This window comes from Prionailurus bengalensis, chromosome E1, assembly GCF_016509475.1.
Source record: "Prionailurus bengalensis isolate Pbe53 chromosome E1, Fcat_Pben_1.1_paternal_pri, whole genome shotgun sequence".
Classification (NCBI taxonomy): Eukaryota; Metazoa; Chordata; class Mammalia; order Carnivora; family Felidae; genus Prionailurus; species Prionailurus bengalensis.
This window is the reverse complement of record NC_057347.1, coordinates 12499355-12512227: the sequence shown is the minus strand read 5'-3', so window position 1 is coordinate 12512227 and position 12873 is coordinate 12499355. Positions and strand designations below refer to the sequence as shown.

The 12873-nt window shown below is 59.6% G+C and overlaps 1 protein-coding gene across 1 annotated transcript in view; it reads right to left on the bottom strand.

The window, feature by feature from the left end:
• Positions 1–12873, bottom strand: part of MAP2K3 (mitogen-activated protein kinase kinase 3) — a 29048-nt gene that overhangs the window by 15781 nt on the left and 394 nt on the right. The gene's annotated exons all lie outside the window — the stretch shown is intronic.

Below are 12873 nucleotides of genomic sequence, written 5' to 3'. Positions count from 1 at the left end.
GGGTGGGTGGGCAGAGCACTGGGGGTGACGGAGGCAGACACCTGCAGCCTCCCCACAGAAGCTGCCCAAGGCCCTCCAGACGCCTGGCTGCGAGGCAGGTCTGCCTGTGCCCTAGCAGCCAGCGACAGAGCCACAGTCCCAGCCAAAGGCCCTGACCCAGGGGACCCCCATGCCGACTACTAAGTCAGTACCCCAACGGCACAGTCCTCAACCCCAGAGCCGGGAGTGAGCCTGCTCACTTCTATCTGGCCTCAAATTCAAATCCCGCCTTTGCCCCTTAGAGGCTGGGTGCCCTTGGGCAAGTCCCCATGCTTCTCTGAGCCTCAGTATCCTCATCCAGACAATGGGGATAAAGAAAGCGCCTGCTTGGTAGTCATCACAGAAGGCACTCAGAACAGCACCCTGCTGCCATCAGAGCTGCTTGACCCTCCAGCCCGGGCCTGTCCAGGACCAACCCGGAGGCCTCAGGAAACAAGCTTCTACAAATAGTATTCACTGGGATCCACCCTCTGCTCCCTGTCGCTGGGATAAACCAGTCACCTCATCATGAGCACACGTGGGAGGTGTTTTCATCCCATTTTACAGATGAGGCAGCGTGGCCAGTTGTCAGGGGCTGGGTGGGTCTCTCTCTTGTCCAGCGGCAGCAGCAGTCAAGGTCACACGAGTGGCCCTTCCCATCTATTCCAGATGTTCCAACAACCCTAGAGGGAGGAATTCTCAGCCTTGCTTTACTTGAGGAAACCGAGGCTCAGAAGCAAAGATGCTGCACGGGGAGTCAGGGGACCAGCCGGGACTCCCTTCTGGATTGGTCCACTTGGAGACCACAAGGGGCTCATGGCACCCCGTCCTGCTGGGGAGGAACTGGCAGGCTGCACTCCCCCGCGGGGAGCACTGTGCCATCTTGTGCTGAGCAGAAATCTAGAGGCTTCCCTGGGTTTCCCTGGGCCCAGCACATTCCACATGGCAGAGGAGAACAGAAAAGCCGAGGCGTGCGGGGCCTTCTGGGTCAGACTTCTGTGCTGGCCCCGGGTCAGGCTACATCACCGCTGACCTCTGGCGTGGGAGCAGGGGCCCGGGGCCGCGGGGCCCGAGGCCTGAGGAGGCCACTGGCCAGGCCGGTGCTGCTGACACCGCACTTGGCACGCGACAGCCTCTGCCCGAGTCCAGCTCGGCGCCCCTGCTGAGACGCGGCTCTGGACCCGTCTCCGCCCCTCAAGGCCCACGTCTCTGAAGCAGGAGCGCCGAGAACACGCGCCCCTGCGAGGCAGGCTCGTCTGCAAGGTAACTGGCACAGGCTGGGCACTCCGTAGGTGGGCCTATGTGATGGCCCCTAAATGGTCACTATAGTTATTATAAGCCTGTCCACGGAGGTGAAAACATCTACCCTACGTAATGAGAATTATGGGTGGCTTTAATTCTTCACTTGAAACTTTTTGTAACCAGAAAGTAAAACATTTTGTGTTAACAATGAACAACCCACTCGGGGGTCTCCTGGGGCTCACGGCCGCACCCGTGCCCGTACCACCTCGGCTCTTGGCCCTGCTTGCCCCTTGTTTGGCTCTAGCCTACGCACCCATCCCCCACCCCAGGATCTGTGAACGCCGTGAGATGGGCGCCCCCTCGCCAGGCCTCAGTTTCCCTAGCTGTCAAGGGAGCTTCTATGCCTGCGGCCAGGCTGGGTGGGGGAGGAGTAAACAAGAGCTCCATCTGCCCCTCCTCCCAGGCGGGCCTGAGGGCACAGGCTGCTCCAAGCACCTGGGTGGGTGGGTGGGTGGGTGGGAGGAGTGTGGTCCTGGCCTTCTCACCTACCTGCCCGTCAGGGCCACCGGGCCTGCGTCCGGAGGGACACGCACTCTGTGGGGCAGCTGCGCCAGCTGTCAGAGGGAGTGGGTGAGGCCGCCATGGCGACAGCACAGAAACAGGCCGCGGGCCACCAGCCGCTGCCACCGTCCGTCACACACGTCAGCGCTGGGCCCAGATGGCCAGGCAGCCCGGGGCTGCCCAGGTGTGGACTCAATGTGACGACCGTCACCACAACAAACAGAGGTTCACAGGCTGCCACCGGCAAACCACAACAAGCCTGCCAGCCTCAGCTTGCAGGGCCTCTGGCACAGGTGGGCACAGTGCCAGGCATCTGTGTGTCCTCGGCCCTCTCCGGTCTCCCAGCGGTACCACGGGCAGAGAGCAAGGAAACCAGCCACTGACCTACGGGACAAGCCAGTGGAGAGAGGCACCCCACGCTCCCACAACTCCTACCCCTGCCCGGCCCTGCTCATCATTCCTTGCAGAAGTCACCTTCTTGCCTGTCTCGGTACATTTGCGCGTTCTGTTCTCTCTGCCTAGAACGTTCTTCCCTGCAACTTTGTTCTAGGTGGTATACGATCCTCACCCCTCGCCTAGTCAGAGAGGCTTTCCTGATCACTCCAGCTAAGCCCCCTTGTCCCTGGCTCTCCCTGTGTCCGGCCAGCTTCTCTCCTGTCACGTCTCACAAGTCACAGTTCTATAGCTACTAGCTCAGGGGCAGCTATGGAATTGTTTAGGAGCACCGACTCTGGAGCTAGGCAGCCTGGGTTCAAACCACAACTCTGCCACTGCCTAGCTGTGTGCCCTGAAGCAAGTGTCTTAACTCTCTGGGCATCATAGACTCCACTGTGCAGCAGGGATAACGGCCCCACAGTTATCCCAGGGCTACCAGGCATGTCCTACCAGGCTATCAGTGCCCTGCTGCAGCGGTGGCTGACATGCAAAGATTAGACTGAACCAAACCCGCAGGACCCAAAACAACACCAGGCCCTCAGCCCCAGACAGTCACTCTGTTCATACTCTCCACAGCCCCACAGAATAAAGTGCTTTCCTGTCTGTACCTGTTGTACCGGGGCGGGGGGAGGCGGGGGTCAGAGAGGAGAGGTACCTTGACCAAGGTCACACAGGGGGAGTCTAGCAAGGGGCAGACATGAAGACGGGTCTGCTTAGCTCTAATGAGCAGACATCAACAGAAAGCCCGAGAGAGGGCTCTCCCCACCCCCTGCGTCACCCCTGCCCTGGGACCTTGGGGAGATTCCAAACAGACTGGACTGTGCCACTCCATCTCAGGCTGTGTCCACGGTGGGGGGTGGGGGGCCCTGCCACAGACTCCACTCACAAAGGGAGCCCCCCACCCCTCATCGTGTTCAGTCACGACCCCTGGTTTCCCATGACAAGCGCATTGCTCCCTGCTGCTCCCAAACTGTTACTATTCCTACCCCTACTTTGGGGTACTTCGGGTGCTTCTTGTGGTTTCCAATTCCACCAGAAAAGTCCCAGGCCCTGAGCGTCCGTGCCCGCCATGGAGATGTGGGAGGCCAGATGTCCCAGGGCCACCGATGCCCCCTCCCAGCCTCTGCCCCACTGTCCTATGGGAGGGTCCCTCACAGAGAGAGCGCCTCGACCAAACTACTCCCGCGGCGCAGGCAGCTATCGAATAGCTCTTGTCAGCCGGCACGGCACCTGATGCTCAATGCCGCCGCCCACTGCAGCCATCGCACCGGCCCCACACTTACCGCCCCGCGGGTGAGCACGGCACCCAGTCCACGGACCGGCCCACCGAGGCCCTGCGATGCTCAGCAGGAACGGCAGGGCCGGCCCGTCCCACCTGTGTCTGAGGCTGCAGTCTCCGCCCCCTGGTACCCTCCCCTCAAAGAGGCCCCTGAGGAGCTGGCGGGGACCACCACCACCAAGTGTCGGCAGGGAGCAAGGACAGAGCCGGCTCCCCCAGGCAGGGGGCCAGTTGGGTCCCCTGCACGGTGGCGCCCGCTCCCCAAGGTCCTGAAACAGATGGAGGGCTCTCTCATTGACGGGTGCCCTATACACCTGGCACCTGCCAAGGGCACCGTGTACCTCATCCCACAGGCGAACGACGGGCTGCGCCACGGGGGCCGCTCAGCCCATGGCCCTGCCCTGTCTCCTGCTGTGTGCCAGTCACCTGGGCAGGCCCTGGCCTCTGAGGCCCTCGGCACCCCCCTTCCCTTTACCTCTCAGTCCCTTCCTCATCTGCAGAGCACGTTGGGGGGGATTCGGTGCCTGCCGACCTCACAGCATCCGTCCCTCCCTCAATGAGCAGACCGCGCCCTGCCCTCCGAGGTCATGCGCCAACCGCGGACCTGTGGCGATGTCTGAAGACGTTCCGTCAGGGGGGTGCTACCGGCATCTAGTGGATAGAAGCCAGAGATGCTGCCCCGCAACCCACGGTGCACACTCAGCCCCCACAACTGAGAATGATCCAGCCCAACAGGGCAACCGTGCCAGGGCTACGCCTGGGGCCGACAGGAGAGGCAGGACCACTGGCAAACAGCAAACTAGCAAACAACACCAATCTGTGTAATGTTTACACAGAATCCCATGCACGCTAAATGCTCTACAGAATAAAGGGAGCTGGGGACAGGGACCTTTGTGAGGTGGGATTTGAGCTGAGGAGGAGGAAGGAGGAAAGCTCTAGAGCCACGATGGTCCAGGCACAGGAGGCAAGTGCACAGGGACGTGGGCCTAGAAGAGGGAGGGAAGGGGGAGAGGCCGGGACCAGCGGGTGCGGGTGGGAGACCTGGTCTCACCCGGCCTCGCGGGCTGCGCTCGGGGCGCAGGGCACAGAGGGCACAACCAGAGTCCGCCCCCTTGCTGCTGGGAGTCGCGTGAGCTCACAGGGCCACCACCTTGAAGGCACCTCGGCACTGTCCAAACACCCACTGACCCAGAAAAGCGACCTCAAGGAACTCATCCATAACATACAACTCCCACGAGACAAAAAGAATAAAGAGCCGCCGACACTTGGCGAGCACCTACTGTGTGGCCTGTGCTAAGCGTTTAATCGCATCTCGCCGGATCCCTTCAGCAACCCCCAGAGGCAGGGATGAACAGGATCTCCATTTTACAGATGAGGACCCTGAGGCCCAGCGTTTGTAAAATCAAGAGACTGGCCCAGGGAACTGGCAAGGGTCCAGCGGGCCCCTGGGCAGGATGGCGGGGCGAGTGCTCTCCACGCAGGAGGAGGAATGCAGATTTTGTGAGAGAGAGAAACGAGGGTCTCTCCACAGAGGATTCCAAGGAGCAGGACACTGCCTTTCTGCACCTTTGAGATGATCCTAACCACGTGTATGAGCTGCTTAAATGCAAGTGAATTTAAATTAAATAATCAGAAAGAAAGAAGCCCTGTGTAAACCTTGTGTCCTGGGCTTCTGTGGGTCTGGGGCTCAGGCTCCTCCTCCCTCCGAAAGGGGTAGCCAGGCTCACCGGTGTCCTTCGTGGGGGCTCTCAGCAGCAGGGCCTGCTGGGAATTGGATGGCGCCTCCGAGGCTGGCCAGCCCGGATCCTGGGGCCAGAGGCCTGGAGGCTCGCACGGGGTCCCATGCCAGGGCAGCAGCAGAACCAGGACTCCGACACTGACCCCAACTTCCTGGACCGGCTCTTCTCCCCGGGGTCACCAGATCCTGGCTTCCCACACCTCAACTGCAGCCACGACAGCATCTCGCAAGCCGCTGCGGTGGAGGCCAACAGATAGTGAACTGAGGAAAGACAGGCTTGGGCCCCGGGAGACCTGAGCTGCTGTGTGACCAGGGACAAGCCACACCCCCTCCCTGAGCCTGTTTCCTCCCTTGATGATCTGGGGAGCGCAAAGACCTTGACCTCCAGGAGAGGACTAGTCAGAGGTTGCTAAGAAAAGGCCGGGGCAGACCTGTGTGACCTTGGGCATTCACTCCCTGCTCTAGGCCGGCGTACTTGTAAAACTCAGGGATGACAACACAACCATGTTGCTGGGTAACCATGACAGCTAAGAAAGATAGTGCACGCAAAATGCCTGGCACAAAACGGATCGGATCAGCGGCCGCCCTGGCCCAGAGGCCTTCAGTCACCAAGGTGGGCCCCAGACTGCAGAGTGAGGCCCCCAGACCACAGAGCCCACGCCTCGAGGCTAGGGGCAGGGAGGGACATTCCCGGGTGGCACCTAACCTTCCCAGAGCCCCAGGGAAACGGGCCGCTCCTCTTGCTTGGACGCGTGGGCTGAGCTCCTACAGGTCTGCACTTGGGGCCACTGTGAGATCACCCAGGCCACCCGGAAGCACTGCTGGGCCCCATGCTCCTGCCCCTGCAAAACGGTAGCAGCACCTTCCCTTAGCAAAGACCACGCTTGCTTTTATCATCATTTGTCTCGGAACAAAATCTTACAAAACATGGGGATAACGGAGAGAATATCTAAATGGGTATTCTTGGTGACAAAAATGCTAATACATAGCTCAAGTTCAATTTCAGCACCGAATGGGCACCTACGGTGTCCCTGAATCTGCCAGGTCTCATCCCTTCTCACCCTCGACAACAGCCTGAGAGGTGGGTGCTTCCATTCCCCTGGTTCATGTGAGAACACTAGAACCCAGGACATCACAAAGGGAGTCGGGGCAGAGTTGGGCCTCGAACCTGGAAGTCCCCCCAGGCTCACCCAGCAAGGCTCTACCAGCACTACCTTGGGGTCTGCCCCAGGCGGTTGGGGGTGGGGCAAGCTGTGCCTGCAGTAGGGAGGTATGGGGCAACCCAGAAGGCTAAGACACAGACCCGCTGAAGGACAGGGAGGGCAGGACACGCTCCCCAGGCCCCACACCCAGGGCAGTCTCGGGCAGGCCCCCCCGCCCCTGCCTCAGCAGGCTCTGACCACCAACAACGACGACCCACTTAGTGGGAGCCCAGAAATGCTTCTCAGCTCTCTGTTTACTTCCTGATAGAACGCAAACATCTCCACTGACATCCAAGGCCCTTCCCTCGTCGCTTCACACCCGCTGGCTCAGGCAACCCTCAGGACACGCCTCGCACAGTGATGTGGATAAGGAAAGTCAGGGCCCGTCAGGGTGTCGCTACACAGGCTGAGCACAGCACAATTCGGGCCCGGGAGTTTAAGATTCGCTTAAAGCAACAGTAACAGCTGCAAACACTCGTCTACACCAACTCCGAGCCAGCCCCCATGCCGAGCACCTGCATAGGCTAATGCAGTGAGTCGTCACAACAGCCCTGCAGTTTCGATTCTAGGAGCATCCCCGTGAGACAGACTGAGGCCACGCGGCTCGGGAATGGGGGAGACGGGCGTGAACCCAGCCAGCTGGCCGCAGCCCCTCCCCGCCATTACGTGGCTGTGCAGGCCCCATGGGCCGCAATGGGGGCCAGCCTAGGGATTCTGAAGGACAATGAGCCGAAACATACCCCTCGTACCTTAGCACTAATAAAGAAGCGATTATGACAAAAGTCAGGACGGCCGTAAGGGAGATGCAATACTGGGGGGCACTTTGGGGTACAGTAACGTTCAATTTCTTTAGCTGAGTATTGGGTACGCAGCACTCATTCGTAAAAATACGGCGGTACCTTCTATATACCCTTTTGGTGTCTGCAGTATAGTCACAATTTGAAAGTTTGAAATGGACGGGCTGGGAGCAGGGCAGCTGGACACCGCCTCCCAGAGAAGCCGGGGCGGCCCCTGGATGCCAGCTCGGCCACAACACCCCAGAAAGGGACAGGGTGACAGGGACCTGCGCCCGAGACTGGGGGTAGGGAGGAGAAAAGCTCCTTCAGGGTGAGCCTGGTGACCCTCTCCCGACTTGGATACAGCCCCCGGGCTTGCTGTCTGTGAGCGGCAGAGGGGCCTTCCGGGTTGCCACTGCCCAACCCCATCTGTTCTTCATGACCTTTGTGTGAAGCTTTTGGGGGCTGCCGTGGTCAGCGCTGGGGAGGGCATCTACAGACACAGCTGGGCAAGCAAGCCTGACTTGTGTGCGCAATGCCGAGAAGGAAGGCCAAGGGGAAGCACGGGTGGTCCCTGGAGGCTGCAACCCCAACGCTGGGAGCCGAGCGGAAGGCAGGCCGGTCTCATCACCCCCATTTGTGCGGGGGAGGGCTCTCTGTGTGGCACCCTCTGTGCTGCCCCCCGGCGTTCCTCCTCTGGGACCCAGTCATGACACACGGCACCCAGCCTGAGACCCTGACGACACTCCACATGGCCACCAAGGCCCTGCACCCAGGCAAACCCTGCATCGAACTGCTCCCCCCTTCACCTCGGCCCCCCCATCCACCCACACACTTGGCCTTGGGTCTGGACTCTCAGAACCATGACTCCCAAGGCCTCCTCCTGTACCCCAGGCAGAACTCTGTGAGAGCCAGGGTGCTCCTCGCTCACCCCCTGTATCCCCACAGCCAGCGCCATGCCTGGCAGTGATGAAGTTCCACCAGCTAAGGGGCTGGCCTAGAAAGTCCCCATCCTCCTGATTCCCTGCCCCACGCCTCCCTATGCTCAAGGGAGGCAGACCTGAAAAAAGAGGCCAGCACCCAGTCCTCTCTGTTCCCCACAGGCCCTCCCCAGGAAGGCCCAAGAGGCAATGGGAGCCCTAGCTCCAGCTCGGGGACCAGTGGGGAAAGGGCCTGGTACATTCTGCCGACATTACAGGACCCTGCCCCCACAGAGTCCCACGTCACAGGGCTTATGAGTCTGTCACCAGAGGTCAGGGTCCTACTTATTCATCCATCAACGAACACCTTCCATGACCATAACAATAAGAAAATAATAGCAGATGCCATTCGTTAGGCAAACACTATCTCCAATCTTTACCACCACCCTGCAAGGGATGGGTGTTTACTCCCACTTGACAGAAAAGGAGACTGAGGGTCAGAGAGGGCACATGAGGAAGTCAGGAAGCAGCGAAGTGAGTCAGAATTTGAACTCGGCCTGTCTACCCCCTGAGCCCAGGCTCTGCACCCCCTTCTTGTCTCGCCAGGGCTCTTTAGGGACTGAGGACAGTCTTGCTGGCCCACTACCTGACACTTAGCAAGAGTGGAATGAGGCTGTCCACAGCCATCCTCGTGGCTGCTAGCAAGACAGGAGAGGTCCCTATTCCCATTCTGCAGGTGAGGAAACGGAGGCCTCTCATCTGAAAGGTAGGCCATGCCCAGGGGACTGAAATCACTTACAGAGTGCAGTGAATGTACCTTTTCCCACATCACACAGCAAAAGAGACTGAACTGAGATTTGACCACAGGCACCCCCACCCTGTCTTTCGGGACTTCAGGCCAACCCTGCACCCCCTCTCCTCCCCCGCATCCCGGAGCCCCCAGCAGCACATCTGAGCCTGAGGGTTCCCTGGGCCAAGGGTGGTGAACAGCCGCCGCCACCTGCTTCTGTTCCGTGAACAAGAGGAAGCAGGGCCCTTGCCTAACAGAGGAAGTTCCTGGGCGGGGCGGGAGTGGGTCCAGGAGGGCCTGCCCAAGGGTCCCGGCCCAGTCTGAGGTCCAGGAAGGGGGCCACCTCTGATGCCCATCTCAGGGCTAGATGTTGACCTGAGAGGTCGGGGCTCACAGCCCCCGACCCATCCGCCAGCCAGCAGGCATCGCCCCTTTAAGCAGCAGCCAGTTGGGCTGGCATGCCCGGCGGGTGAGTCAGCACCCAGTGCCCGCTGACTCACCCACCGGAAGCCTCCCGCTGCCCCAGCCCTCTCCCCACACAGGCAACTGAGAACTTTGCTCCTTTCGGGCCCTGAGCCACGGGCTGGCTGATAGAGAGTTTCCTGTGCGTCACGCCAGGGGTGGGGGAAGTCCCCAAGGTGTCACCCTCCAGTCTTTCCGACAGCAGGGATGGGACAGGATGGGGGTTGAGGGGGGACAGTGGCCACGGCAGGCAGGACCGGGACACGGTGCTCCTGAAGCCTCAGTGCCCGCAGTGGGCAGCCGGGAGCCATGTGAAGATCAAATATGAAGTGTCCGCACTGGTGGCACTCACAGTGCAGCGGGGACGGTAACAGGGTACATGTGGTACCCCCAAGGACAAGCGTGGCTTGAAGCAGCAGACCCAAACCACGCCAACTAAACGTGCCCCTGACCACTGGCCCCAGTGCCAGCTGCCCTCAGCCTCTGACCCCAGCCAAAGATGGCATGTGCGAGAGGAGACTGGGGAAGACCAGCAGGGCTGTGGGACCTGGGGTCTCATGGGCTCATGGAAAACTCCCCAGGCCTGTGGCATAGAGGATGGAGCAGGGCACCAGCTGCAAGGCAGGAAGGTCAAAAGGAAAGCTCCCTTAAGGTCAAGTGCCAACCACGCCCTGTTTTGTTCAAATTCCTCTGAGAAGGTGGAGAAGAGCACAATGCTGGGGGCCCTGTGCCCAGGACGGGAAGGGCAGCCAGGTGAGAATCCCAGCTCTCTGGACTCAGTCCAGCCGCTCCCCTTGTCTGACCCCAGTTTTGTCATCTGTCAAATGGGACGGACTGCGGTGAATATAAAATGTGCCAACTGTAGAGGGCTGTGTACACGAAAGGCATCACCTCTGGCTCAGTCCTTCCCCCAGGTCAGGCACGGCCTGGGGGAGACGCCTATGAGACAAAGACGTCATGGAGAGTGCCACTAGCTGGGACAGTGGGACGTGGGACGGCGGTTGGCAGGGGGCAGCGGGGCGGGGAAGAGGGGGCCACCCAGCAGCTCAGCTCAAGCATCTAGCACAAGAATGGAACATAAAAGAGCACTGGGGAGACCTTTGGAGACAGACAGTCCTAGATAGACAGACCCTAGCTGCACCTGTCACAGCCGTATGACCCAGGCAAGGCACCGAACACCTCTGAGCCTCAATAAATGGGGCTGTGAGGAAGAAATGAGAGAGTACCTGGGAAAACAGGGAAAAAAGCCTGGTAAGTGGTAGCTGTCAGGATTTTTGTGAGGTGGTATCGCGGCTCCCCACCACATCCTTCCGCAGACCCCAAAGAGGTTGACGGGGTCCCTAGGCCTTGCAGAGGCTCCTGACCCTCCATCTAACCCACCCGCCATCATCTATTACCTGGACCCACAAAATGGAATTTCATCCCAATTCTCTCTCTGCAGAGAGAGGCTCAGAGAGAGCAACACCAGGACTCCAGTCACACAGCGTATGGGGACCAAGCACTGCCTCTCCAAAGTCCCTTTCCCCTTCACACCTGTCACCTCTCTACCTTCCCAATTCCACAGCTTTAACTTTTATTTGGACGAGGCATCCCCCCCGGAAGAGCTGAAAGGGCATTCAGAGACAAACATTGCTTCCGAGCTCTTCCTTCTGCCCATGAAAACACTGTGGCCCAAAGAAGGTGGGGGACCTGCCCTAAGTCCCCCAGCACTGACCAAGCCAGGCACACACCCCAAGCTGGAGAAGAGAAACGTCTAATTTCCTGGGTCTCCAGAATGGAGAAGCGTATGATTTCCCGGTTCCCGAGCTCCACGAGGTCTGTGCAGTCCAAGTCCCTCCCCAGCCACCTCCCCCCTTGAGTGCCTCCTGAGTTACTCACAGTGGTTGGGCAACGGTCAGGGCTCCGGCCTCCCACTTACGTAAGACGTAATTACCCTGCCCACCGGGCCAGCAGGGCTCTGGCCCACAGCCACCACAGCCGCTGGCAGCAGGGGCAGAGAAGGACCCGTGCCCTCCCCAGGACCCCACATGCCCTCCGGCTGCCGGGGCCTCTCCAGAGAAAGAGAGGGAGGAACAACCTCTGATCAGAGGCCCATTAAGTGCCATGTGTTACCTTTCTCCACCTCACTCTGCAGCTGCAAACAGAGGCAAGGCCTTGACACTGCAAGACTGAGGCCTTCCCAGCAAGAAACATGGTAAAAACCGGGGTGCAGCAGCTGTCCCTCCCTAAGCTCCTACTATGTGCCAGGCACCATGCTGAGTTCCTTGTCTCCTCAGCCATGCTTGCTTAAAACTCTTCGGTATTTGCTACCTCCTATCATATCCAGAACGCCACACAAGGCAGGTGTGATTACTCCCCTTTTGCAGATAAGGAAACTGAGGCCCACAGACACTCCTGCTGCTGGGGTGAGGCAGCAGCAGGTTTAGAGAGCCAGGAGGCAGCCCATTCATTACAGCTATGTCCGGTTTGGAACTCTTACACAGCCCAGCCTGCTGAGGCTCCCACATGCCAAAAACATCCTTTCCTCTTCCTGCAAAAAAAAAAAAAAAAAAAAAAAAAAAAAAAATCCCCCTTTCACCCTCCAAGTTCCCACCCCCACCCCCACCCCCGCATGACAAATCCTGCTGCCGCCCGCAGCCGCCACCTCACAAAAATTTCCAGGAAGGCCAGCTACTTGGAGAAGACAAGAGCAAGCCCACTGCACGGCCAGCACGCCGGCCTAGTAGTAGCTGGCCCGGGACCCAGAGGCAGCAGGGACAAGCCTGGTATCGATCAATCCTGGAGACACAGGGGAGCAAAAAGCGGTGAGGTCCCCAAGTGCAGAGAGAAACTTGCAAGTCAAGACAAGGAGAGCTGATGGAGAGGGCGCTGTGTGTTAGGGCAGGCTGGGAGGACGAGAGAGGTTCCTGGGGGACAAGGCTGCAGGCCTGCAAGCCCACCAGGGATGGGGCAATGCGGGGCCTACAAGGATGGAGAGAGTTAGGGGAGAGGAGAGAGTTCTTAGCTGGAGTGTAGCCAAGGCACTCACATGGTGGGGGCGGGGAGGGGGGGGGGGAGGGGGGTTACAGTGATTCCCCAGCAGGGCAGCACTGCTGGGGTGTCAGTTAAATCCCAGTCTGGCTACAGCCCTGGGACCAGGGAGTGGACGGAGAAGAAGGGTGGGAGGCGGCTGGGTGCAGGATCACAGTGAATCCCCCTGAATCCAGCTGAGGTACCCACGTTGGGAGAATTCATGTTCTGGGTGCAGTTAAGGCCTAAATGAGGAGGTCAGAGTGAGGTTTCTGACCTGGAGCGGGGTAATCAGAATAATCAGAAGGAGATCCTAGCTTGAGTTCGGGCCCGAATGCAGTCCCAAGGCCTAAACTGGGGGTCCAAGTGAGGTCTAAGCTGAGACCGAGACCCAAATAGGGACGGGTTCTGGGCCGATGTGCTGCGTGGGTCCGGTACGGT